The sequence below is a fragment of the Hevea brasiliensis genome, chromosome 8, assembly GCF_030052815.1.
Source record: "Hevea brasiliensis isolate MT/VB/25A 57/8 chromosome 8, ASM3005281v1, whole genome shotgun sequence".
NCBI classification, from domain to species: Eukaryota; Viridiplantae; Streptophyta; class Magnoliopsida; order Malpighiales; family Euphorbiaceae; genus Hevea; species Hevea brasiliensis.
Window position 1 is genome coordinate 7,990,253 of NC_079500.1, and position 25,633 is coordinate 8,015,885.

Here is a 25,633-nt window from a genome sequence, read left to right on the forward strand (position 1 = left end):
ATTGAGATTTGAGGGATAAAGAGGTAAGGCTTACCTTTACTTATTTTTATCTCTTATTAATTCACTTTTTTTCAAATAAAGATAAAATAATTAATTATACCTCGTTATTTTTATTTACCCCTCTCTCACCGGCGTTAAAACAGACCCTAAAGGGAAATGAAATGATTCAGATAGAAGGCTCTGTATTTGAAGTTTCAATGGTAAAGGCTTTTGCCGCTTTCCGGGCCATTGCCACATTGTGGTTTACATATCCTATGGCAGATTCTAGATGCACTGCCTGGTTCCTTGATATGGCTCACAAGTTAGTCATATTTATTTAGATTAATATTCATTTTAATTTATAAATTAAAAAATTATTTAAAATAAATTAAAAATTAAAAGTAAAATACATTTATAAATTATATATTTATTTTCAAAATATTTTTAATCAAGTAAAACACTATATTATTCTAACAATTTTAAAAAATATTAATATTATTTTTATTTTAATAATCATAATACTCAATAATAAGTCTATTTTAATTATATTTTTGACAAATTAAGTTTTTTAAGTACCTTTTAATTAAATATTTAAATTATTTAAAAGTTAATTTTAAATAATTTTATTAAATAATTATTTATTTATTTTTAAATTAAACTTATAAATTAAAAGTATATTTTAAGTTAAAAGTAAATAATCAAGTCAAAAAAAAAAAATTTCCTATTAAGTAGATATTTGACTTAGTTTATAAATTAGTTAAACATATTTATAAGTAGAAAATTATATATAGATTAGTATTTAATTTAATTTATAAGTTAAAAAAATTTACTTAAAATAAGTTAAAAATTATAAATAAAATTATTTATAACTTACTTATTTGTTTTAAATTATTTTTAATTAAATAAAAATTATATTATCTTAATAATTTTTAAAAATATCTATATTATTCTCATTTTAACCACTACAATACTTAATTAAATATTTTTTTAATAATTTTAACTAATTAAATTACTTGTAATCATCTTCTAAATAAACACTTAAACTATTTAAAAATTATTTTTAAATAATTTTATCAAACAATTAACTACTTATTTTAATTTGACTCAAAATTTTGAAAAAAATATTTTAAATTAAAAATTAAAAATAAGTAGCTCAACTAAAACACTCTTTAAATGCTAATACACCAAGCATCTACAAAATTTCCATGCTTTTATTTATACTAGTATATTTGAAGCACGTAACATTACATGTGCATCAAATAATTTATGATATATAATTATTTTATTTATATATAATAACTAAATATAGAATTCAATTATTTAAATAAAAATATTAAAATTTTAAAATAATTAATATTAACATTTAATTAATGCATGTAATATAATATATAATAATTTAATTTTTTTTCATACCTATATTTTACTATTATCAATTTTTTTCATAAGATAAATTTTCTTGAAATATGCTAATTTCATTATACTTGAAAACTATATTTTGTGTGAGTAATAACTCCAAATTTTCATATATATTAATGTAGCGCCAAATGATATAATTATGTGTACCATTAGTAATGATATAGGTCTTTACAAAAAAAGTACTATACAGCTAATATTTTTGGTTCCCTAAAATATAAAAAAATATAATTAAGAGTGAATGTTAAATTAAGACAATCAATTTTAGTTTGATTTTGAATTTTAATAATATTATGGATATGCTTAGTTGAACTTTCTAGGTGATCATAAGCCATAAAGATGTGTGGCTTTAATTTCGTTTTCGTAGTTAAGAATCGAACCGAAATCATATTTTAGTTTGATTCTTCAATATTTTGATTTTAATTTGTTTCATTTTTTATACATAAATTCTTGTTTCATTTTAATATTTTGATTAGATTTCAATTCAGATTTCAATTATAGAAATAATTTTATGCAATTATTATTATGATATTTATAAATTATTATTTAAGTTCTAAAGTTAGTTGTTAATATATAACATATCATGTAATATGCTTTTTTAATTATCTTCGATTATATAAATTTTTAATTATATAAATTTTAACTATTGTGGGATATAATATATATATATATATATATATATATATATATATATATCATGTAATATGCTTTTTTAATTATCTTCGATTATATAAATTTTTAATTATATAAATTTTAACTATTGTGGGATATATATATATATATATATATATATATCATGTAATATGCTTTTTTAATTATCTTCGATTATATAAATTTTTAATTATATAAATTTTAACTATCATGGGATATATATATATATATATATATATATATATATATATATATATATATATATATATATATATATAATCAATAGAAATTTAAGCAATTAATTGTAAACACATTTAGAAAGGAAATGTTATATTAAAATTCTTCATATTTAAAATAAAAATATATTGAGACTTTATAAATTAAAATTAAAATAAAAATATTTTTAGTAGTTTTTTTTCCCCTTTCTATTTAATGGAGATTCAATGCATTGATTTATTCCCTTTCTTACAATGAATTACCCTAATATTAATTAATCAATCCCCAGCTAGCAATATTGGGGTAATCTTAGTATATAAAAGAAACAATAGTTTTGTAATTTAAGGCTCCATTTATTTTACAAAAGATATTTTTTTGGAAAATATTCTTTTTATTTTTTAGTATTTGGGATATTTAGAAATTTAATTAATAAAAAATATTTTTCTGATAAAAAAAATTAAATCATTTTTAAGAAAAATAACTTTTATTTTTGAAAAAAGAAAGCTATTTCATTTTTTAAAAAAAGAAAGTTATGTTTTTTTGAACTTTAATAATCTTATTAAAATGTGAACACACACACACACACACATATATATATATATATATATATATATTATTAATTTAATATTACAACTAAATAACAGAAAATATTTTTATAGATTTAGAAACTATTTTTTATAAAAAAATTTTCCATATATAAGTTATTTCATGTTAGACAAACGGAGCTTAAATAGAAGAATTGAAACAAAAAAAAAAAAGTTGAATTTAATTCAAACTTTCTAAGTTATTTTGATTTTGATTGTAATTAAAAAAATATTATTAGACATTATATTTTTTATTGCATTAGAAGAAGACTAATTTAATTTTTAATGTGTAATTTTAATTTATATAATTTATAAATATGACTTTTAATTTTTTAGTATTAATTAAATTATAACCATTGTTATAATTTTTTTATTAAAAAAAATTAAATACATGATTATGTGGATAATAAAAAGGTGGCTTTAGTTTATATAATTTATAACTATGAGTCTTAATTTTCATAATACTAATTATTTATAATGATTATATTTTATTATTATTATTATTATTATTATTATTAATTTTCTTATTATTAATTAAATTATAACTATTATCATAAGTTTTTATTATTATTAAATGTCTTATATATAGATTTATCATCTAACGATATTTTAAAATTATTAGGAGAATAAGGGTAAAATGAAAAAATGTGAAAAAAAATTAATAGTGTAATTTATCACTTTTTGGTGAAATTTATTTTGAGACTAGCTTTATTATATTATATTATTATACATACATAGGTAGATTAGTTATACAAATTAAATAAGCAAACTTATAATAATAAACAAAAACATTGTGACACCCCTTACCCGTGTACAGTGTAGCCGAGTAAGTAATGCCACACGGTGTACCGGCACACTCTAATATACCTTAATTAATTTTTGTCATAATTTTTGAATATAATTTGTGAAATATAATTTATTTAAGCCATTTATCGAAATTCTTATTTCTTTGAGGTTCCGAAAATTTTAAAGAAAATCCGGCGGAGTACCGGCTAAAAATGGAGAAAACAGTTCTTCGGAACCTGTTAAAACACTTCCAAATAACTTTCCAAACAATCCCAACTTCAATTCATCAACAAAGTCTCAATATCAAGATCTCAACATTTTTCAACCATTCATTTCTTAATCATTCATCTCATTTGATAGTCATGTAACAGTCACAAATAAACATCCACTTTTCCATTTACAAACACAATTCTCATTATTTACATGAACATCAAATTACATTTCATAAGTTCATTTACACATGAGAAAATAAAATCAATTACAAAATACCAAAATGACACCTAGTGTCCTACCAATGCACTGCAGAAGTTGAGGTGACACGGACACTATGCGAGCGTGAACCGCCTTACCGAACTGTGGTCTCCGGGCCCTCTGTCCCAAATCTTCGCACTCACGCGTTGCAAAAGCGACGCGCTAAGCATAAAGCTTAGTGGTGCCAATAATACAAGAAAATATAATATGCAAATAAAAATAATAATTTCCTTGCTATTGTGTTCATAAGAAATGAGTAATTACTAACTTATTGTTTAGTCGAGGGCTAATCATGTTTTATGATATTAACTTCTTCATGCATTTCGTTAAATATTTTTTTTTCATGATCTTGAGCTTCTTTGTATTTTTGTAATCATTCCTGATACTTAATTTTCGTATTTTCTTTAATAATCAGTTCACAGTTATACTTTTCCATGCCCAAGTAACCTATCTTCGACGATCGGATGGATAACGGTCGTTGGCACCGACACCGCGGTGTCTCGGGCCGTCATACCATGGGACGCAGAACGTCAACCATGTATGCAGTCAGTATGGCTAAAAAGCCATGATATCACATAATCGGGCATAAAAGCCATGAATACTGGCATAAAAGCCATGAATACGGGCATAAAGCAATGAATACAGGCATAAAGCCTTTCGCAGTACTGCTAAAACAATACCCTATTGGCATGCCAACCTATCCAAACCAATCACATTAGGCCTACTAGGGCATTTTGCACTTTTAAGTTTCACAATTTTTGAATTTCAAGTTTTCATGTCACTATTCATTTCATTAGTCAACTAAAATGTTGACTTTTGCATAAACAATAAACAATAGGTACATTGGTTTTAATACTCCCAACATACCACATTTTGTATTCAAAACTTGTTGTTTTTAATCACTTTTTCAAAGCTTAGGTCATTTTGGCAAAATTGTCAATTTTCGGTTTTGGTGTTCCGAAGTTGCACTATTCTATTGGTCGATTTACTGTTGGAATTTGATAAAACTTCCTTCATAGAAAATGTTCCTTATTGTCTTAAGTGTATTCTCATTTTTGGATCACCTCAATCGGAGTTTTGTAGCTCAAGTTATGGCCAAAATAAGTTTACTGTTCACGTGCACTGTTCATGCTGCTATATTGGGTGCTGGCAGATTTTGATCCAACTTTGGTCAGTAATTTGATCAAGTTAAGTTCCTAATTTGGTCTAACTTTCTTCATATGAAATGTTCTACCATGCCTTAGGTTTCCATCGGTTCAAGAATCGCCTAAATCCGAGTTTTCTAGAGAGAGTTATAGCCATCCAAACATTACTGTTCAAATGTAAATCTGCAGAGTTGCAGGTTTGATAACTCAACTTTGTTCAATAATTTGAATGGGTTAATGGAATAATTTGGGGTAGGTTTCTTCATGAAAGTTGTTTGTCTATATCTTATCTTGTTGCTGTAAAAATTTCAGGTCAATTGACCAAATCTACAGTGAGTTATGGCCAAATGAACAGTTACTGTTCATTTGGTCATTTCTGCAGGTGCTGTTGCAGGGTATACGGATTGGGGCCAACTTTTGGTCCTCTTGCTTTGGTCTTTTGGGCATGGTTTCTTCAGCAAAAATGTGCCATTATAAGCCTAGTTTCATGTCCAATTGGCCAAACACCAATTGGACCAACACAGCCCAAGATATGGCAGTCCAAGTGGACTGAAATTTCAGTCACTCTGCTGCTGTCCTTAGGCAGCCTACACATTCACTTGGCCATGCTATATTTCAGTCCAAATTGTGGTCAACTTACCTAAAATGGTCACTAATTGACCATTAACATGTTCTCTAACAATTTCCTAAGCCAAGTCAAATTTTCACCTCTCAAAACCCTAACATCCATTTCAATTTACCCATACACCTTAGTTATCACACTAGTTCATTATCCATACATATATATATACCTTAAATATCATTTCTAGCCCACTCTAAGTCCAACAAAACACTCATTCCTATCCCTACAATAGGGCTGCCGAAATCCATGGGCTGCTCACACATGAGTTTAATCCATTTAATTTACAATTCCTTACTAAATTCAAGTCCCTAATCATGAAATTAAAGAGTTTTAAGTAGATAGGTGCACTAACCACTTTGCTCAACTTATTGAGCTTGTGAAAACTCCAGAATTTCTCCTCTTTGTGGCTGCCTAGAGCTTCCTTAGGGTGTGTGGATTAATTTTAGTGAAGATAACTTAGGCTTTTGAGGTGAGAAAGGGTGTGGATTCAAGCTTTGTAAGCATGAAAATGGAGAAGGGAAAAGAGAAGCATGAAACGTCTTATTGGGGAAGAAGAGTAGCTGCAGAAAATTCTCTAAAATGGTCTTCTTTTTCTGCCCATTTATGTATTATAAATGTCTTCCTTTAATTTGATTGGCTAAGGGGTTCTAATTACATCAAGCTTATGTCATTAATGCCTTTTTATTTGATTTTTCTTTCTTCTTTCTTTAACTCATTTCTAATTAAATTTTTACTAATATTTATTCATATTTTAAATCATAATAATTATTTACTTAACTGGACAAGTCGGCCAAAAATCGTCTCTGAAGGCGAAATGACCAAAATGCCCTCCGTTTGGCTTAACGGGTCAAAATTGTCTGTACCGATTGAAAAATTTTTCTAAATATTTTCTTGGCATTCTAATGCCATAGGAACCTCAATGACCCTTCTCTGGAGTCCCAAAAATTATTTTACGAATTTTTCCTGTCTAGGGCTCCTCGTGCGAGAACCGCAACTTACCTCGTTACCCATCGCTTGGGCACCGCTGCTTAACTTGGTTGTATTTTATTTCTAAAATTTTTACTAAATTTTTCTTGTTAATATTTGAGTTAATCATGGTTTCTGACTTTAGTTTAAATATTTTTCCGGACGTTCTAGCTGTCCGGACCGACACCGGTCACCGGAACAGTAGAATGTACGGAGTTGCTACAGTGAGGGTGTTACAATTCTTCCCCTCTAATTTAAATTTCGTCCTCGAAATTTATCCGGTGTAAATAGCCAAGGAGCTACTACCTCTTTATTTCTTCACCTTTCCGTAATATCCTACTTCACTTTCTCCTTAATCCCAATCCTATCCTCAAACAATTATGTACTCATCCTTTTTCATCTTAAATACAGTCTCTTTCTCATCTCCATTCGCTATCTCATTGTCTCTTCACTCTCTTATTCCATACCTTAACCTAAAATAAACAGGAAATACAGATCTGCAATAGTGTCACCTCGACTCTTATGAATGCCATGCATGATATGCAGTCTATCTAGGTCCAGAAACGCCTAAACCGCGCTCTGATACCACTAAATGTGACACCCCTTACCCGTGTACAGTGTAGCCGAGTAAGTAATGCCACACGGTGTACCGGCACACTCTAATATACCTTAATTAATTTTTGTCATAATTTTTGAATATAATTTGTGAAATATAATTTATTTAAGCCATTTATCGAAATTCTTATTTCTTTGAGGTTCCGAAAATTTTAAAGAAAATCCGGCGGAGTACCGGCTAAAAATGGAGAAAACAGTTCTTCGGAACCTGTTAAAACACTTCCAAATAACTTTCCAAACAATCCCAACTTCAATTCATCAACAAAGTCTCAATATCAAGATCTCAACATTTTTCAACCATTCATTTCTTAATCATTCATCTCATTTGATAGTCATGTAACAGTCACAGATAAACATCCACTTTTCCATTTACAAACACAATTCTCATTATTTACATGAACATCAAATTACATTTCATAAGTTCATTTATACATGAGAAAATAAAATCAATTACAAAATACCAAAATGACACCTAGTGTCCTACCAATGCACTGCAGAAGTTGAGGTGACACGGACACTATGCAGAACTGTGAACTGCCTTACCGAATCTGTGGTCTACTGGGCCCTCTGTCCAAATCTTCAGTACCTACGCGTTGCAAAAGCGACGCGCTAAGCATAAAGCTTAGTGGTGCCAATAATACAAGAAAATATAATATGCAAATAAAAATAATAATTTCCTTGCTATTGTGTTCATAAGAAATGAGTAATTACTAACTTATTGTTTAGTCGAGGGCTAATCATGTTTTATGATATTAACTTCTTCATGCATTTCGTTAAATATTTTTTTTTCATGATCTTGAGCTTCTTTGTATTTTTGTAATCATTCCTGATACTTAATTTTCGTATTTTCTTTAATAATCAGTTCACAGTTATACTTTTCCATGCCCAAGTAACCTATACTGGACGACTGGACTGGATAACGGGTCGTTGGCACTGGACACCGCGGTGTCTCGGGCCGTCATACCATGGGACGCAGAACGTCAACCATGTATGCAGTCAGTATGGCTAAAAAGCCATGATATCACATAATCGGGCATAAAAGCCATGAATACTGGCATAAAAGCCATGAATACGGGCATAAAGCCATGAATACAGGCATAAAGCCTTTCGCAGTACTGCTAAAACAATACCCTATTGGCATGCCAACCTATCCAAACCAATCACATTAGGCCTACTAGGGCATTTTGCACTTTTAAGTTTCACAATTTTTGAATTTCAAGTTTTCATGTCACTATTCATTTCATTAGTCAACTAAAATGTTGACTTTTGCATAAACAATAAACAATAGGTACATTGGTTTTAATACTCCCAACATACCACATTTTGTATTCAAAACTTGTTGTTTTTAATCACTTTTTCAAAGCTTAGGTCATTTTGGCAAAATTGCCAATTTTCGGTTTTGGTGTTCCGAAGTTGCACTATTCTATTGGTCGATTTACTGTTGGAATTTGACAAAACTTCCTTCATAGAAAATGTTCCTTATTGTCTTAAGTGTATTCTCATTTTTGGATCACCTCAATCGGAGTTTTGTAGCTCAAGTTATGGCCAAAATAAGTTTATCGCTCACGCAATCGCTCATGCCGCTATATTGGGTCGCGATTTTGATCCAACTTTGGTCGAATTTGATAAAGTTAAGTTCCTAATTTTTTCTTACTTTCTTCATATTAATTGTTCTACCATGCCTTAGGTTTCCATCGGTTCAAGAATCGCCTAAATCCGAGTTTTCTAGAGAGAGTTATAGCCATCCAAACATTACTGTTCAAATGTAAATCTGCAGAGTTGCAGGTTTGATAACTCAACTTTGTTCAATAATTTGAATGGGTTAATGGAATAATTTGGGGTAGGTTTCTTCATGAAAAGTTGTTTGTCTATATCTTATCTTGTTGCTGTAAAAATTTCAGGTCAATTGACCAAATCTACAGTGAGTTATGGCCAAATGAAAAGCCATCGCTCATTTGGTCATTTCGCAGTCTTTGCAGGGTATCCGGATTGGGGCGAACTTTTGGTCCTCTTGCTTTGGTCTTTTGGGCATGGTTTCTTCAGCAAAAATGTGCCATTATAAGCCTAGTTTCATGTCCAATTGGCCAAACACCAATTGGACCAACACAGCCCAAGATATGGCAGTCCAAGTGGACTGAAATTTCACTACTGCTGTCCTTAGGCAGCCTACACATTCACTTGGCCATGCTATATTTCAGTCCAAATTGTGGTCAACTTACCTAAAATGGTCACTAATTGACCATTAACATGTTCTCTAACAATTTTCTAAGCCAAGTCAAATTTTCACCTCTCAAAACCCTAACATCCATTTCAATTTACCCATACACCTTAGTTATCACACTAGTTCATTATCCATACATATATATATACCTTAAATATCATTTCTAGCCCACTCTAAGTCCAACAAAACACTCATTCCTATCCCTACAATAGGGCTGCCGAAATCCATGGGCTGCTCACACATGAGTTTAATCCATTTAATTTACAATTCCTTACTAAATTCAAGTCCCTAATCATGAAATTAAAGAGTTTTAAGTAGATAGGTGCACTAACCTCTTTGCTCAACTTATTGAGCTTGTGAAAACTCTAGAATTTCTCCTCTTTGTGGCTGCCTAGAGCTTCCTTAGGGTGTGTGGATTAATTTTAGTGAAGATAACTTAGGCTTTTGAGGTGAGAAAGGGTGTGGATTCAAGCTTTGTAAGCATGAAAATGGAGAAGGGAAAAGAGAAGCATGAAACGTCTTATTGGGGAAGAAGAGTAGCTGCAGAAAATTCTCTAAAATGGTCTTCTTTTTCTGCCCATTTATGTATTATAAATGTCTTCCTTTAATTTGATTGGCTAAGGGGTTCTAATTACATCAAGCTTATGTCATTAATGCCTTTTTATTTGATTTTTCTTTCTTCTTTCTTTAACTCATTTCTAATTAAATTTTTACTAATATTTATTCATATTTTAGATCATAATAATTATTTACTTAACTGGACAAGTCGGCCAAAAATCGTCTCTGAAGGCGAAATGACCAAAATGCCCTCCGTTTGGCTTAACGGGTCAAAATTGTCTGTACCGATTGAAAAATTTTTCTAAATATTTTCTTGGCATTCTAATGCCATAGGAACCTCAATGACCCTTCTCTGGAGTCCCAAAAATTATTTTACGAATTTTTCCCCGGGTCTAGGGCTCCTCGTTGCGAGAACCGCAACTTACCTCTGGTTACCCATCGCTTGGGCACCGGCTCGTTTAACTTGGTTGTATTTTATTTCTAAAATTTTTACTAAATTTTTCTTGTTAATATTTGAGTTAATCATGGTTTCTGAGTTTAGTTTAAATATTTTTCCGGACGTTCTAGCTGTTCGGACCGACACGGGTCACCGGAACAGTAGAATGTACGGAGTTGCTACAGTGAGGGTGTTACAATTCTTCCCCTCTAATTTAAATTTCGTCCTCAAAATTTATCCGGTGTAAATAGCCAAGGAGCTACTACCTCTTTATTTCTTCACCTTTCCGTAATATCCTACTTCACTTTCTCCTTAATCCCAATCCTATCCTCAAACAATTATGTACTCATCCTTTTTCATCTTAAATACAGTCTCTTTCTCATCTCCATTCGCTATCTCATTGTCTCTTCACTCTCTTATTCCATACCTTAACCTAAAATAAACAGGAAATACAGATCTGCAATAGTGTCACCTCGACTCTTATGAATGCCATGCATGATATGCAGTCTATCTAGGTCCAGAAACGCCTAAACCGCGCTCTGATACCACTAAATGTGACACCCCTTACCCGTGTACAGTGTAGCCGAGTAAGTAATGCCACACGGTGTACCGGCACACTCTAATATACCTTAATTAATTTTTGTCATAATTTTTGAATATAATTTGTGAAATATAATTTATTTAAGCCATTTATCGAAATTCTTATTTCTTTGAGGTTCCGAAAATTTTAAAGAAAATCCGGCGGAGTACCGGCTAAAAATGGAGAAAACAGTTCTTCGGAACCTGTTAAAACACTTCCAAATAACTTTCCAAACAATCCCAACTTCAATTCATCAACAAAGTCTCAATATCAAGATCTCAACATTTTTCAACCATTCATTTCTTAATCATTCATCTCATTTGATAGTCATGTAACAGTCACAGATAAACATCCACTTTTCCATTTACAAACACAATTCTCATTATTTACATGAACATCAAATTACATTTCATAAGTTCATTTACACATGAGAAAATAAAATCAATTACAAAATACCAAAATGACACCTAGTGTCCTACCAATGCACTGCAGAAGTTGAGGTGACACGGACACTATGCAGAACTGTGAACTGCCTTACCGAATCTGTGGTCTACTGGGCCCTCTGTCCAAATCTTCAGTACCTACGCGTTGCAAAAGCGACGCGCTAAGCATAAAGCTTAGTGGTGCCAATAATACAAGAAAATATAATATGCAAATAAAAATAATAATTTCCTTGCTATTGTGTTCATAAGAAATGAGTAATTACTAACTTATTGTTTAGTCGAGGGCTAATCATGTTTTATGATATTAACTTCTTCATGCATTTCGTTAAATATTTTTTTTTCATGATCTTGAGCTTCTTTGTATTTTTGTAATCATTCCTGATACTTAATTTTCGTATTTTCTTTAATAATCAGTTCACAGTTATACTTTTCCATGCCCAAGTAACCTATACTGGACGACTGGACTGGATAACGGGTCGTTGGCACCGACACCGCGTGTCTCGTCGTCATACCATGGGACGCAGTAACGCCAACCATGTATGCAACAAGATGGCTAAAAAGCCATGATATCACATAATCGCATAAAAGCCATGAATACCGCATAAAAGCCATGAATACGCATAAAGCCATGAATACAGCATAAAGCCTTTCGCGATCGCTAAAACAATACCCTATTGGCATGCCAACCTATCCAAACCAATCACATTAGGCCTACTAGGGCATTTTGCACTTTTAAGTTTCACAATTTTTGAATTTCAAGTTTTCATGTCACTATTCATTTCATTAGTCAACTAAAATGTTGACTTTTGCATAAACAATAAACAATAGGTACATTGGTTTTAATACTCCCAACATACCACATTTTGTATTCAAAACTTGTTGTTTTTAATCACTTTTTCAAAGCTTAGGTCATTTTGGCAAAATTGCCAATTTTCGGTTTTGGTGTTCCGAAGTTGCACTATTCCATTGGTCGATTTACTGTTGGAATTTAACAAAACTTCCTTCATAGAAAATGTTCCTTATTGTCTTAAGTGTATTCTCATTTTTGGATCACCTCAATCGGAGTTTTGTAGCTCAAGTTATGGCCAAAATAAGTTTATCGCTCACGCAATCGCTCATGCCGCTATATTGGGTCGCAGATTATGATCCAACTTTGGTCAGTAATTTGATCAAGTTAAGTTCCTAATTTGGTCTAACTTTCTTCATATGAAATGTTCTACCATGCCTTAGATTTCCATCGGTTCAAGAATCGCCTAAATCCGAGTTTTCTAGAGAGAGTTATAGCCATCCAAACATTACTGTTCAAATGTAAATCTGCAGAGTTGCAGGTTTGATAACTCAAATTTGTTCAATAATTTGAATGGGTTAATGGAATAATTTGGGGTAGGTTTCTTCATGAAAGTTGTTTGTCTATATCTTATCTTGTTGCTGTAAAAATGTCAGGTCAATTGACCAAATCTACAGTGAGTTATGGCCAAATGAACAGTTACTGTTCATTTGGTCATTTCTGCAGGTGCTGTTGCAGGGTATCCGGATTGGGGCCAACTTTTGGTCCTCTTGCTTTGGTCTTTTGGGCATGGTTTCTTCAGCAAAAATGTGCCATTATAAGCCTAGTTTCATGTCCAACTGGCCAAACACCAATTGGACTAACACAGCCCAAGATATGGCAGTCCAAGTGGACTGAAATTTTAGTCACTCTGCTGCTGTCCTTAGGCAGCCTACACATTCACTTGGCCATGCTATATTTCAGTCCAAATTGTGGTCAACTTACCTAAAATGGTCACTAATTGACCATTAACATGTTTTCTAACAATTTCCTAAGCCAAGTCAAATTTTCACCTCTCAAAACCCTAACATCCATTTCAATTTACCCATACACCTTAGTTATCACACTAGTTCATTATCCATACATATATATATACCTTAAATATCATTTCTAGCCCACTCTAAGTCCAACAAAACACTCATTCCTATCCCTACAATAGGGCTGCCGAAATCCATGGGCTGCTCACACATGAGTTTAATCCATTTAATTTACAATTCCTTACTAAATTCAAGTCCCTAATCATGAAATTAAAGAGTTTTAAGTAGATAGGTGCACTAACCTCTTTGCTCAACTTATTGAGCTTGTGAAAACTCTAGAATTTCTCCTCTTTGTGGCTGCCTAGAGCTTCCTTAGGGTGTGTGGATTAATTTTAGTGAAGATAACTTAGGCTTTTGAGGTGAGAAAGGGTGTGGATTCAAGCTTTGTAAGCATGAAAATGGAGAAGGGAAAAGAGAAGCATGAAACGTCTTATTGGGGAAGAAGAATAGCTGCAGAAAATTCTCTAAAATGGTCTTCTTTTTCTGCCCATTTATGTATTATAAATGTCTTCCTTTAATTTGATTGGCTAAGGGGTTCTAATTACATCAAGCTTATGTCATTAATGCCTTTTTATTTGATTTTTCTTTCTTCTTTCTTTAACTCATTTCTAATTAAATTTTTACTAATATTTATTCATATTTTAGATCATAATAATTATTTACTTAACTGGACAAGTCGGCCAAAAATCGTCTCTGAAGGCGAAATGACCAAAATGCCCTCCGTTTGGCTTAACGGGTCAAAATTGTCTGTACCGATTGAAAAATTTTTCTAAATATTTTCTTGGCATTCTAATGCCATAGGAACCTCAATGACCCTTCTCTGGAGTCCCAAAAATTATTTTACGAATTTTTCCCCGGGTCTAGGGCTCCTCGTTGCGAGAACCGCAACTTACCTCTGGTTACCCATCGCTTGGGCACCGGCTCGTTTAACTTGGTTGTATTTTATTTCTAAAATTTTTACTAAATTTTTCTTGTTAATATTTGAGTTAATCATGGTTTCTGAGTTTAGTTTAAATATTTTTCCGGACGTTTTAACTGTCCGGACCGACACCGGTCACCGGAACAGTAGAATGTACGGAGTTGCTACAGTGAGGGTGTTACAAACATTCTTCAATAACATGATTTGTTAGTAAATTATGCATGTTGCTCCCTTTGGATTTATGATACAGTACAAAATATGCAAGTATCTGCTACTCTAGGTATGCAAAAGTTTGATAACAAGAGCTGATTTAGAAGAGTCTGTCTCCATAGTTGAGTTTCAATTGAACAAATGAAACAGAAAAAAGGAACTGACCCAGAAATCCAGGATTTCTATATTAATAAAAGAACTTGAAAAAAAAATTCCGCATAGCTGATCACGTTTCAGCTGCCTCAATTTAAGCTGAAATTAATTCAAATTTGTCAAGAACGAGTGTCGCTGCAGCCTGCCGGCATTCACCTATTTATTTACAAATGGATGTTCAAAAAGCTCAGCAGCAGTGGGACGATCCTTTGGATTAACTTGTAGACATTGCTGGATAAAGTCTCGCGAATCATCTGACAGAGAATCTGAAAGAGAAGGTGGGTGGCCTCTTCCATCCGAAAAATTAATTGACCTTGTTCCAAACCCAAATCAGAGTATGGAGGTTTTCCGGTTAACATCTCCAATACAGTGCACCCAACGCTCCATATATCAGCTTGAAACCCATACCCTCCTGCTATCTTGCTATTAAAAACCTCAGAAGCCATCCAACATGTAGTCCCTTTACAGGACTTAATGATTGCATTTGAGTTGGTTACTTTTGCTAATCCAAAATCTGCGATTTTCACACATCCATTTTCATCCACCAATACATTGGCACATTTGATGTCCTTGTGAACAACATTTCGCTCATGGAGATAATTTAAGCCTTTCAATATCTGTTTTGTGTACACAGACACATGGGAATCCTGCAGCGGAAACTCTTTATAAACATTTTCAAGGGAGCCCTTACTTACAAGCTCGAGGAAAACATAGAGCTTCGATTCATCCTTACTTGTGCCAAAGTATTTAACTATATTTGGATGAGTGAGCTGACATAATAAATCAGCCTCTTTCTCAAGCTGGCAATAGAAGTTCCTTCACAGCAAAGAAGAATCCATCAGCCACAAATCGTTCATATACTGATCCAAATGACCCGCTCCCCAGTCGCACACCCCTCCGCCAATTTGTAATATTGCGACCCTGTCCTCTTACCTGCCAAGTAAAATTGCTTCTATGAGTTGATTTTAGAAGATTCACAGCATGTTTGGGTTTTACTGGGAAAGTGAATTAGTAATCATGGCTCAAAGCCAATGAGCTTTAGCTTAATAGTTTTAGAGTAATCTCCACAATTGTGAAGTCTAAGTTCAATCACCGATTGAATTCAAATAAACTAAAAGGAAAAATCATGCTTCAGAAATTATGGACTTCCTATTCCACATACCTTTTGGAACCGATGCATTAGGGTATCACTTTTATTGCAGTCATTGTTCAAAAATTTTCTCTTGTTGAGTTGTGAAGTTCCACTAATTATGCATCCACGTAGTGACTCATTAAGATCTTCAAGCTCCAGTCCATTAGAAGAGAACAACTGGTCGATTGATGTACCAAAAACATTATCAAATCCTTTTCTGAAAAATAATAGCTGATAAGAGATAGATTTGACAAAGCGATGTTGAATTAGACGATCAACAAAAGACATCCTGCTATATTTGCTATACAAGTGGCTCAGTTCTGTGCTCCATTGGCGCCCTAATTCAGCTTCAGCGAATTCTAGAATTTCAGTGTCAATGAGCTCAGCATCTATGACCTTCTTGCACCAACGATATAAGTAAGGATCTATCTCTATTACATCTTCTAGTGAAATTTCCTCTTTTCCAGCCAGTTGCAAAAGAAACAAATGGGCAAAGGCAACACCCACTTGTATTTCGTACATCAAAGCTAATGCAACCAACTTCCCAACAAATTCCAAGCAATAGAAGTGGAAGGGTTTGAGCTCAATTACTTTGTATTTAAATAAAAAAAATAAATAAATACTACATACATACGCTATTCTTGATGTCATGAGCCGGGATACTTATATATATACATAGTGATCATAGCTCAAACCAACTTTTAAAATCAAATTGCTTGCAAGTTCCAAATTTAATGTTTCAATCATAATCCAAAATTATATAACAAAGCATTATGACAGATTAGTGAATTGATCATGTCAAGATTGAGAAGGAAGAAACAAACAGTAACACATAAATGTCAGTGTCGACACCATATTTTGGCCGATCACCAAAGTCAAGGGACTTTAAAATCGACTCCCAGCCGACGTCCTTTGATCACAAATGACTTTTCCGAATACATCGATTGCTTGATCATGAAATAAACCGATCCCACACTTAGTTAATTGTTTTTTGATCTCTTATTAGAAGGGTTCGAATCAATGACGGGTCTCCGGACCATCCAGTCTCACCTCCGATCTCTCTTTTCAAATATTGTGGAAATTCATTTAGCTAGTGCTAGAATTGGGCTTCTCACTTGTGTCACGACCCAACCTATGGGCCGGACCGGCACTAGGACCTGGGCCAGCCTAAGGCCCCCGAGGCCCCGTAGTAAGCCTAACTATTCCTCAACCCAACTCTAAGGCCTATTTGGGCCCAATTTTAAGAATTCAACGGGACAGAATCCGGCCATAAAATGGACCTTTCAACGGGGAGTTTTTGACTCACCCGACCTGTAAACATGATATATAATCAATTGGGGAGCTCAGCTCAACCTCCACATACTCATAACAACATAAAAATAAATGGGAGCTCAGCTCCCTCATCCAGTCCAACAAACATGCATATAATAATAAGTTTACAGGTCCAACATGGTAATTATATTACAGACCCAAATCAAATGAATATTTCTAACACATGCGGAATTTTAGAAGTTAACAGAATTATACAAACATGAATAGACAACCTGTGAAGGAGAAAAGTAGGTTAACCACAACAATAATCCTCCTGTAGCCTGGAAAAATATTGAACAGGAGTGAGCGTTCGACTCAGAGAGTAAAATATCAATTTTAACCATAATCTCTATAGCTATCTAAAGCTAATGCACCCTGTAGAGTGAAATGCAACATCGGCAATATTTTCACATCATAACAGCAAAAAGGTAATTTGGAGCACTCACACACCCGATAATGTCAAACAATACATATATGGGAGCTAATCCCCTATACAGCCCTCTTAATCCAAACTGTGCCAGCGAAGAACTCAAGCTCGGACTTTCACTTAATAAACCAAATCGGGGTCCCAGCGAAGAACTCAAGTCGTGTCTACCTCGAAGGATCGGGTCCCAGTGAAGATCTCAAGCCGTGTCTACCGTCCTGTCCATAGCCAACACTATACCACACGCACGCCAACGCGCGCACACTGCTCCAAATTACCACAACAACATCCATGGTACTTTAACAATTATGAATGAAACATAAAACGTGCCTAGTATTTAACTACATAAATACATATTTATAAGTGATGCATGGACATGCTTGAACATATAATAATATTCGAAATTACAATTAAAATTAATATTTTACTCACAGACTCAACCGAAGTCACTGTGGCGGATGGGCGGAGGAGGAAGGCTGTCCCGGCTCACCTGACAATTTTATTACAATTATTTAATACAAGTGACTCAATACAAACCAAGAAAAGACCAAATACGACCTAAGTCGTGCCGAAAATCCGGCAGAGTCTCCCCTATACCTAGGACCTACCCAACCTGCAAAAAGGCTTACAACACACTTTTATATCCATAAACCATATATCCACAACTCAATCACATCACACAGCCCCTCCTGGGCCCATCCAAACAGTCATCAATCACAATATGTAAAATTATAGTTTAGTCCTTATAATTGACCCTTTTTGCAAAAACTACCCAAATAAGCTCTAAAAATTCTAAAACTTTGCCCCGCGGTCCTTAGCAACATTACTAAGCTAATGCAAAAAGAATCATAATTTTCTGAACTACCACGAATATTTTTTGGATTTTTAATCCCATTCAAGCACTAGAAAATTAAGAAAAAGTAAGGTTCAGGTTTACCTATGCCGATTCCGACTCAGGGGACGGGCTCTGGACGTTTGACAACGGTGGGGTAGCCAAAATCTCGGCTCAATTCAGAGACTTTTTCGGTAGCTGGTCTGTCTGGTCGGAATTTCACAGACCCTAGCAACAGTCGAATTTTCCCGAATTGAAGGTACCTACACAAAGCCCACAACACGAGGGTTAGTATATAATTTTTACGGAATTTTCTAAGCTCATTTAATGCTCGAAAAAACACTACGAAGTTTCATGGGACCCACCGAAAATGGTGTCGAAAAATTTTGAAATTTATATTGCCGCGAAGCTCTCGACGAGTGGAGTGATTTGGTACTCTCAGTTTTCTTGTGGGGTTCACGGTTTTCGAGAAATTTAGCCCAAAAGTTGAAATGGGCTAAAACTTTCCGGACAAAAATTGGACAAACCGCTCGATGGATTTTGGTGTTCTTGGTGTCTATGGAAAGCTCTCGAGGTGTAGATGGTGTTTGACACAAGACCCGGCCCAATCGGTGGCCAGATCGGCCGGATTTCAGCCGGAACTCAAACGGCGCACAGATGTCGCGCTGCTTCAGGCGCTGCTTCCTGAGTTCCAGTGACGGCCGCAAGGAGGGAAGGTCAAGTGCGCCGGTGAGTTGGGAGGGTCGGCAGATGGCGGCTCGGCGTGAGGGTGAGGGAGGAGAGAGAAAATGGGAGAGAGAGGAAGAGGGACGAGATGCGCGGGGAAGGAAAGAAGAAGAAAAGAAAGGCTAGTCCAATTCGACCGGTCCGATCCGGTCCTATTCGATTCGGCCGGTCCGATTCAGGATACAAAATTTTAAATTTTTATTCTGCCTTGGGACCAAAAATGAGGCCCAAAAATTCAGAAAAAATTCTAGAAAACTCAGAAAAATTCGTAGAATCCAAATATATTTTTATTTTTGCCAGGTGGTCTTTAAATTAATTTTTAAAAATTATTAAAGTTTTATATTTTCGGGAAATCAAACCCGATTTCGAAAGTCTGAAAAATTTCAAATAATTTCCTAAAATTTAAATAAAATAAAAATATTAATATTACTCACAAAATAATACATTTAAAATTTGTGGTGTTAAAACTTGAATGTCCCAAAAATCAAGTTAAGTTTTCTGTTCGGTCTAATGATGATTCCGATCTTAAGAATTCAAATCAAGTCTTTCTAATGTTCTAAAGATTTACCCGATGTTTGGTCATGGCTAAGTCCGGTCTCAGGCTTACAATGTTTTCCGATGTCTTATACTTAGGTTAATGGTGGCTTTCAGGTTTGATGTCTAATACATTCAAACAATTAAATACTTATACGATTTGCACGCTTTCCGATCTCATCAAGAATTTGAACAGAAAAAGGACTTCAATTCATTTCAAAATAAAATTTATAAGTCATTCGGCTGGAGGGTCTCCCCCAGCCTACTCTCTAGGTACATCATCACTCCTCTCATTCTCTCTCTCTCTCTGGCTCTGCGTCGCTCTCATCTTCGGCCTCTGGGGCGAGCTCATTCATCCAGGAGAAGTCCTCTTCAAGATACCGCTTCCTCAGCTCGGCCAGAAGGTCATTATGCACATTCACATAAGCCCCGGCCTCCTTTGTGGTGCTCTCCTCTTCCTTAGCTTGGAGCTTCTCATCCTTGGCTCCGAGCTCTTCCTCTTTTGCCCGAAGGTCTTTAGCATAATGAGCGAGATCGGCAGACCGACCAGCTCGGGAGTCTTCAAGTTCTCGCTCCACCTCCGCTATCCTCTCTTCCATTCTGGCGATGTAGTCGTTAGCAGAGGAGAGCTGAGCTTGTGCAGTTGAGGCATCTTGGACCGCCTTAAGAATCTTCTTTTTTAAAGCGTGGGCTTTCTCACTGAGTACGTGCTAGTTTGCAATGGTCTCTAAGCCTAAGCTCATTGTCTGAGCTAAGATATCATCCATGCTCTCCTTTGCCAACTGGTTCTGATCTTCTTGGAAGCAGATGGAAGCTCCCATGACTTTGGCCAGGCCAGAATTCCCCTTTGTAGAGCGGTTCCTTTCCAGCGATTGGATCAGAAGTTGAGTACCCCGGGAAAGTGTCCTGACCGTAGGACCTGAAGATTCCCCTTCCACATTGGAAGAGATCGGAGGAGGCAGGGGAGGCGAAAGCTCAATTTGCTGAGGAGTAGGAGCGACGACCTCTACCTCAAGGATCGGTTGCTCCTAAGATCGAGGAGGAGAGCTCGGCACCTCTACCAATTCACAACGAGGGGTCTGAGCATCAGCAATGGTGGCCTCCTTCATCGCCCGCACTTTTCTAGAAACCTCCCTCTTTCGCTTGCGGCTCTCCTTGGAAGCATCATCGCCCGCCATACCTGCACAAAGAAGAAGTCAGTGAGTTCGCTAAGATTTAGAAACCGGAGATATGGGTAGTACCAGGTCCGAGGTCAGAGAGCTACAGTTCATAATCTTCATTGGCGATCACCCTCATAAGCCACCACTTCAATTCGGCCATTACAGCATATGGGCAAGAATACTTATGGGTGGCCGCCTGCTCCTTCAATTCCTTTACCATGGCGTCTTCGTCTCTATTCAAAGTGACCTTTTTTAGAGCCGAGGGGACCAGGTATTGCCAGCTGCGTGGGAAGCCTTCGAAGCCATTCGGGATCTTGTTCCTCAAAATAAAGAACCAGTTCTTCCAGTTCTCTAGCGAAGAGGGGAGGTCGGTAAAAAGCCCATAGTGCGGCTTGGCTTGGAAGAACTAGTACTCGTCGTCCTTCCAGCGAGTAAGCCTATGCAACTCAGCAAAAACCTTCGCTATAGGCTCGAGTTTTTTTGCTCGGCATAACCCTCTAAAAGCCACCAGGATCCGCCATGAATTAGGGTGCACTTGGGCTACGCTTACATGATGAAGCTTCAGAACCGCCTTAAAGAAATCGTCCAAGGAAAACCAAAGTTCGGCCTTCAATTACTCCTCATACACCATGATCACGTCATTTTCTTCAAAGAAATGATCAGCTCGGAGATCGCCTTTGCATCGTATAAGCTCAAAAGAGTCAGTTCGGAGGTTATACTCTTGACTAATGGACTGCAGGTCAGTTTCTTTGAGGACCGACGACAACTCATCCACGAGAAGATTTTCTTTCACCGAAGTTGTAATACCCCTAATTGCATAGCCTGGTATATTTCACTGTTCCGGTGACCGGTGTCGGTCAGGACAATTAAGGGGATTAGAACCACACTCAAGACAACTAGAGAAGCTATAAACACAAATAATTAGTAATGTCCAATTAGTTAAGTATAAACAAGAAAAATAGAACATAAGAAGTTAAACGAGCCGAGAGTCACAGCGATGGGTGACCTTCTCGGGAAGGACTGTGAAATCGTTTTAAACTCAAATTTCGAACCGTAAAATGTGACGCCGAGGTCCTTAGAACCCTTATAAACACATTGGAAAAGAGAAAATCACGAAAAAGAACTGTTAAGCCAGTCAAATAATTAGGTCAGAGAGCCGGAAGAAATATGGAATTATTTACAAACCAGGTTGAACCGGCAAAGGGCAATTTGGTCAATTGACCCCGAGAGTCGACTCGACCTAATCACAAATAAAATCGGAGAAAAGAAAATTTCGGAATCGAGAATTAAATTAAAGAACTAATAGAAAAAAAAAAGGAAATGAAAAAGGTGTAGGAAGATGACATCATGCATGATACCATAAATCCTATAATTAATAAATTAAATTAAATTGATTTTTGGTCTTTCATAAGACATAAAAGGATGAAAAAGAAAAAGAAAATTTAAAAAGTTATTACATTATGCTTATCTCATCTTTATGACATCATAATTGATTTTTTTTATTTCCCACCAATATTGACCAAGTCAAAATTATTTAAAGAAGACAAAGTAAAAAAAAAAAAAAAAAAAAAAAGGAAATTTTTTTATTTTGCTCTTCTTCCTTACGTGAGTTCTCTTCCTCCTCACCCTCTCTTCCAATTTCCCCCATTAAAGCTTATGATCAAGCTTTTTAAACCCCAAATTACACCATAAATCTTTTGTAAAAAATAGTAGAAACCTCAAATTAAACCTCAAGAGGAAGATTAGAAGGAGAATAATTGAAGAAAATTGAGAGAAATAGAAGATAAAATTCTGCTCACTTAAGGTTGGTATTCTTCCTTCATTCTCTCTTTGAATTTATGTGTAAGTAGTTAAGTTACACTTGTAATTAACAAATAAGTGAATAAAATCAAGTATGGTGGACCAAATAGAAATGTGGGCAGCTAGGGTTTAGGTTTGAGGGTGAATAATTTTGATACAAATTATGAATTAGTTAAGTATGAATGAGTGTATAAATTCCAAATATGCATGTAGAATTCAATAAATGAACTAAACATGGAAGTTAGGATTTTGAGACCTAGGGTTTTGAGGCAAAAATTTGGAGAAATTTGTAAATGGTGTCTTTGACCTAATGTGAAGTGAAAAATGGTCATTTGTGACCTAATTAAGTGTGTTAGAAGTGTTTGAATCAAAGTCAAATTCGGATTGGGTATGCACCATGACCAAAAGTCAACTTTGAGGGACAAAAAATGGAATTTTACAAGTCCAATGGATATGGGACCAATTGGGGATGAAAATAGGCACTAAATGTCACAATTTTCATTTAGGAAGCCTGCCCAAAAAGTGACTAAAACCTAGTGAACAAAGTGGCCAAAGTTGGAAAATCGCAGGCTGCCTCTGCACAAATTGACCAAATGAACAGTATTTGTTCATTTGGTCATAACTCGAGCTAGGTAGGTCAAAATGACCTAAAATTTTACCAGTAATTAGATAAGATATAGATCTAAAACTTTTATGAAGAACACCAACCCAAATTATGCCATTAACCCAATCAAAATACTGAGTAAAGTTGGTGACCTGAATCTGCAGAACTGCAGATTTGCCATTTAAACAGTAAAGTTTCAATGGCTATAACTCTCTCTAGAAAACTCTGATTTAGGCGATTCTTGAACCGATGGAAACCTAAGGCATAGTAGAACATTTCATATGAAGAAAGTTAGACCAAATTATGGACTTAACTTGACCAAATTACTGAATGAAGTTGGATCAACAAATCTGCAGAACCAAATTTTGCAGCATGAACAGTAAACGTAAATTGCTTATAACTTGAGCTACAAAACTCCAATTAGGGTGATTCAAAAAGGAGAATAAACTTAAGACAATAAGGAACATTTTCTATGAAGAAAGTTTTGCCAAATTCCAACAGTAAACTGACCAATGAAACAGTACAATTAAGGACACCAAAACTGAAAATTTGGCAATTTTGCCTAAAAGACCTAAGTTTTGAGAAAATGACCAAAACCAACAAGTTTGGTGACCAAAATGTGGTATGTGGGTAAAGTTGGAATTCCCATACCTATTAAGCCTTAGAAAGTCAATAATTTGACTTGAATAGTACAGTGAATAGTAACCCGAAACACAAAATTTCAAAAATGTCGAATTTAGCACGTTAGAGCTAGGTAAAAGTGAAGTTAAATTTATTTTTGGATTTATGTTAAATTATGGTACTGAAACACTGTAAAATTGTGTGTTTCAGTTGAAAAGAATACCGGGAAAGAACCCGAGGAACCGAGTCAAGGCCAAGAGGCGACTCGCTTAAGGTTTGTGCACAACATCACTATGCTTTAAAATTCATTGATAAAGTGAATGAAATATGTATTTTACTTTTGCCATGAATTGTTGAAAGTTTATTGTGACCTTATTTATGATGTTTTGATTTAAATTGTGAAAGTTATTGTGTATATTTGAAATGACAATGTTTAGCAAATTATTAAGATAAGTTTTGAAACCACAGTGTCATGACAACACCTCACTAGCACGACTAGTGGGGGTAATTCGTTTCGAATTTTGATTCCTTCTCTGAAGAAGTGTTGAGGTGTGCCAGTAGAAGAGGATGTCAATGGATATCCATATATTTGAGCTAGCTAGCCTTGTGATGTGATTTCTCTTTAGCCTCTGACTATTGAGATTTTATTTGTTTCGAATGGCATGATTTAACTGTGGGTTTTATGAAATGTGTTTTGATACTTTGAAATGAACTTGGTTCGCATTTAAAATCTCATAATGCATGATTTGTACTTAATTCTCATGTTCAGCCAAATTTTTGAATAAATGTGATTTAAGTTTTGCATAAAGATTATTTTAGTATGTTGTGCACCACTGAGTCCTAGTACTCAGCGATAGCTTCTATTGCTGTCGCAGATTTAGAGACTAGAGGAGCAGCAAACTGAGCTGCTGAAGATTGAGGATCATTCAGCTTGAAGTCTTCGAGTATAATTTATACCCTAATTGTAAATATTTCTTTTGATGTATATATTGCACATAAATGTATGGACATGTAAAAAAATGGGTCTTGAGCAGTTTGTATAAAATTTGTATAAAGTGGTAATATATATTGTAGTTTGAAATTCTCTTAATGTAAATTTTGTAATGATGTATCTAAATGGTTTTGTTTCTAATGAAATATGAATGGAACTATTTTATTTAATTTGAATGAAATGGATTGCTAGTATTTTGATGATCATTGGATAGTGGATTTGAAATTTGAAAGTTGATAAATGTGTTGAGAAATTGATTGAGATTGAGTATGAAATTGAAGCAGTTGTTGAGAAAAATTTTTATAAGTGCTTTTTGCAGGTATTTGAAGAACTGTTTTCTCAAAATACAGAGGGAACTGTGTCAAAATTTTTGTAAAATTTGCGTAAAAATAAAATGGGACAAAAATATTAACTAGTTTTAATTTTAACTAAATGTTTTAAATACTTATTAGAAAATGCTCACTACTTATCAAAAATAAGAAAATTTTTTTAAAATCCCTTGTAGGGTACTTAATGAGTTATCGGTAGGTGAAGTTCGGTAGTTCATTAGGTATTCTACGGGATCATGTTATGCCTTACAGAGGGGTAAGGTGTGACATGTTTTAGTGGTATCAGAGCAAATTTTTGAAGTATGTTTTAACTTGAGAATTTGTGTCTTTTCTTTGTT

At 34.4% G+C, this 25,633-nt stretch overlaps 1 pseudogene; it reads right to left on the reverse strand.

Annotated features, from left to right (window-relative positions):
• Positions 1-14,987: 14,987 nt before the first annotated feature.
• On the reverse strand, positions 14,988-20,389 carry LOC131182006 (mitogen-activated protein kinase kinase kinase 1-like; annotated as a pseudogene).
• Between the last annotated feature and the right edge of the window lie 5,244 nt (positions 20,390-25,633).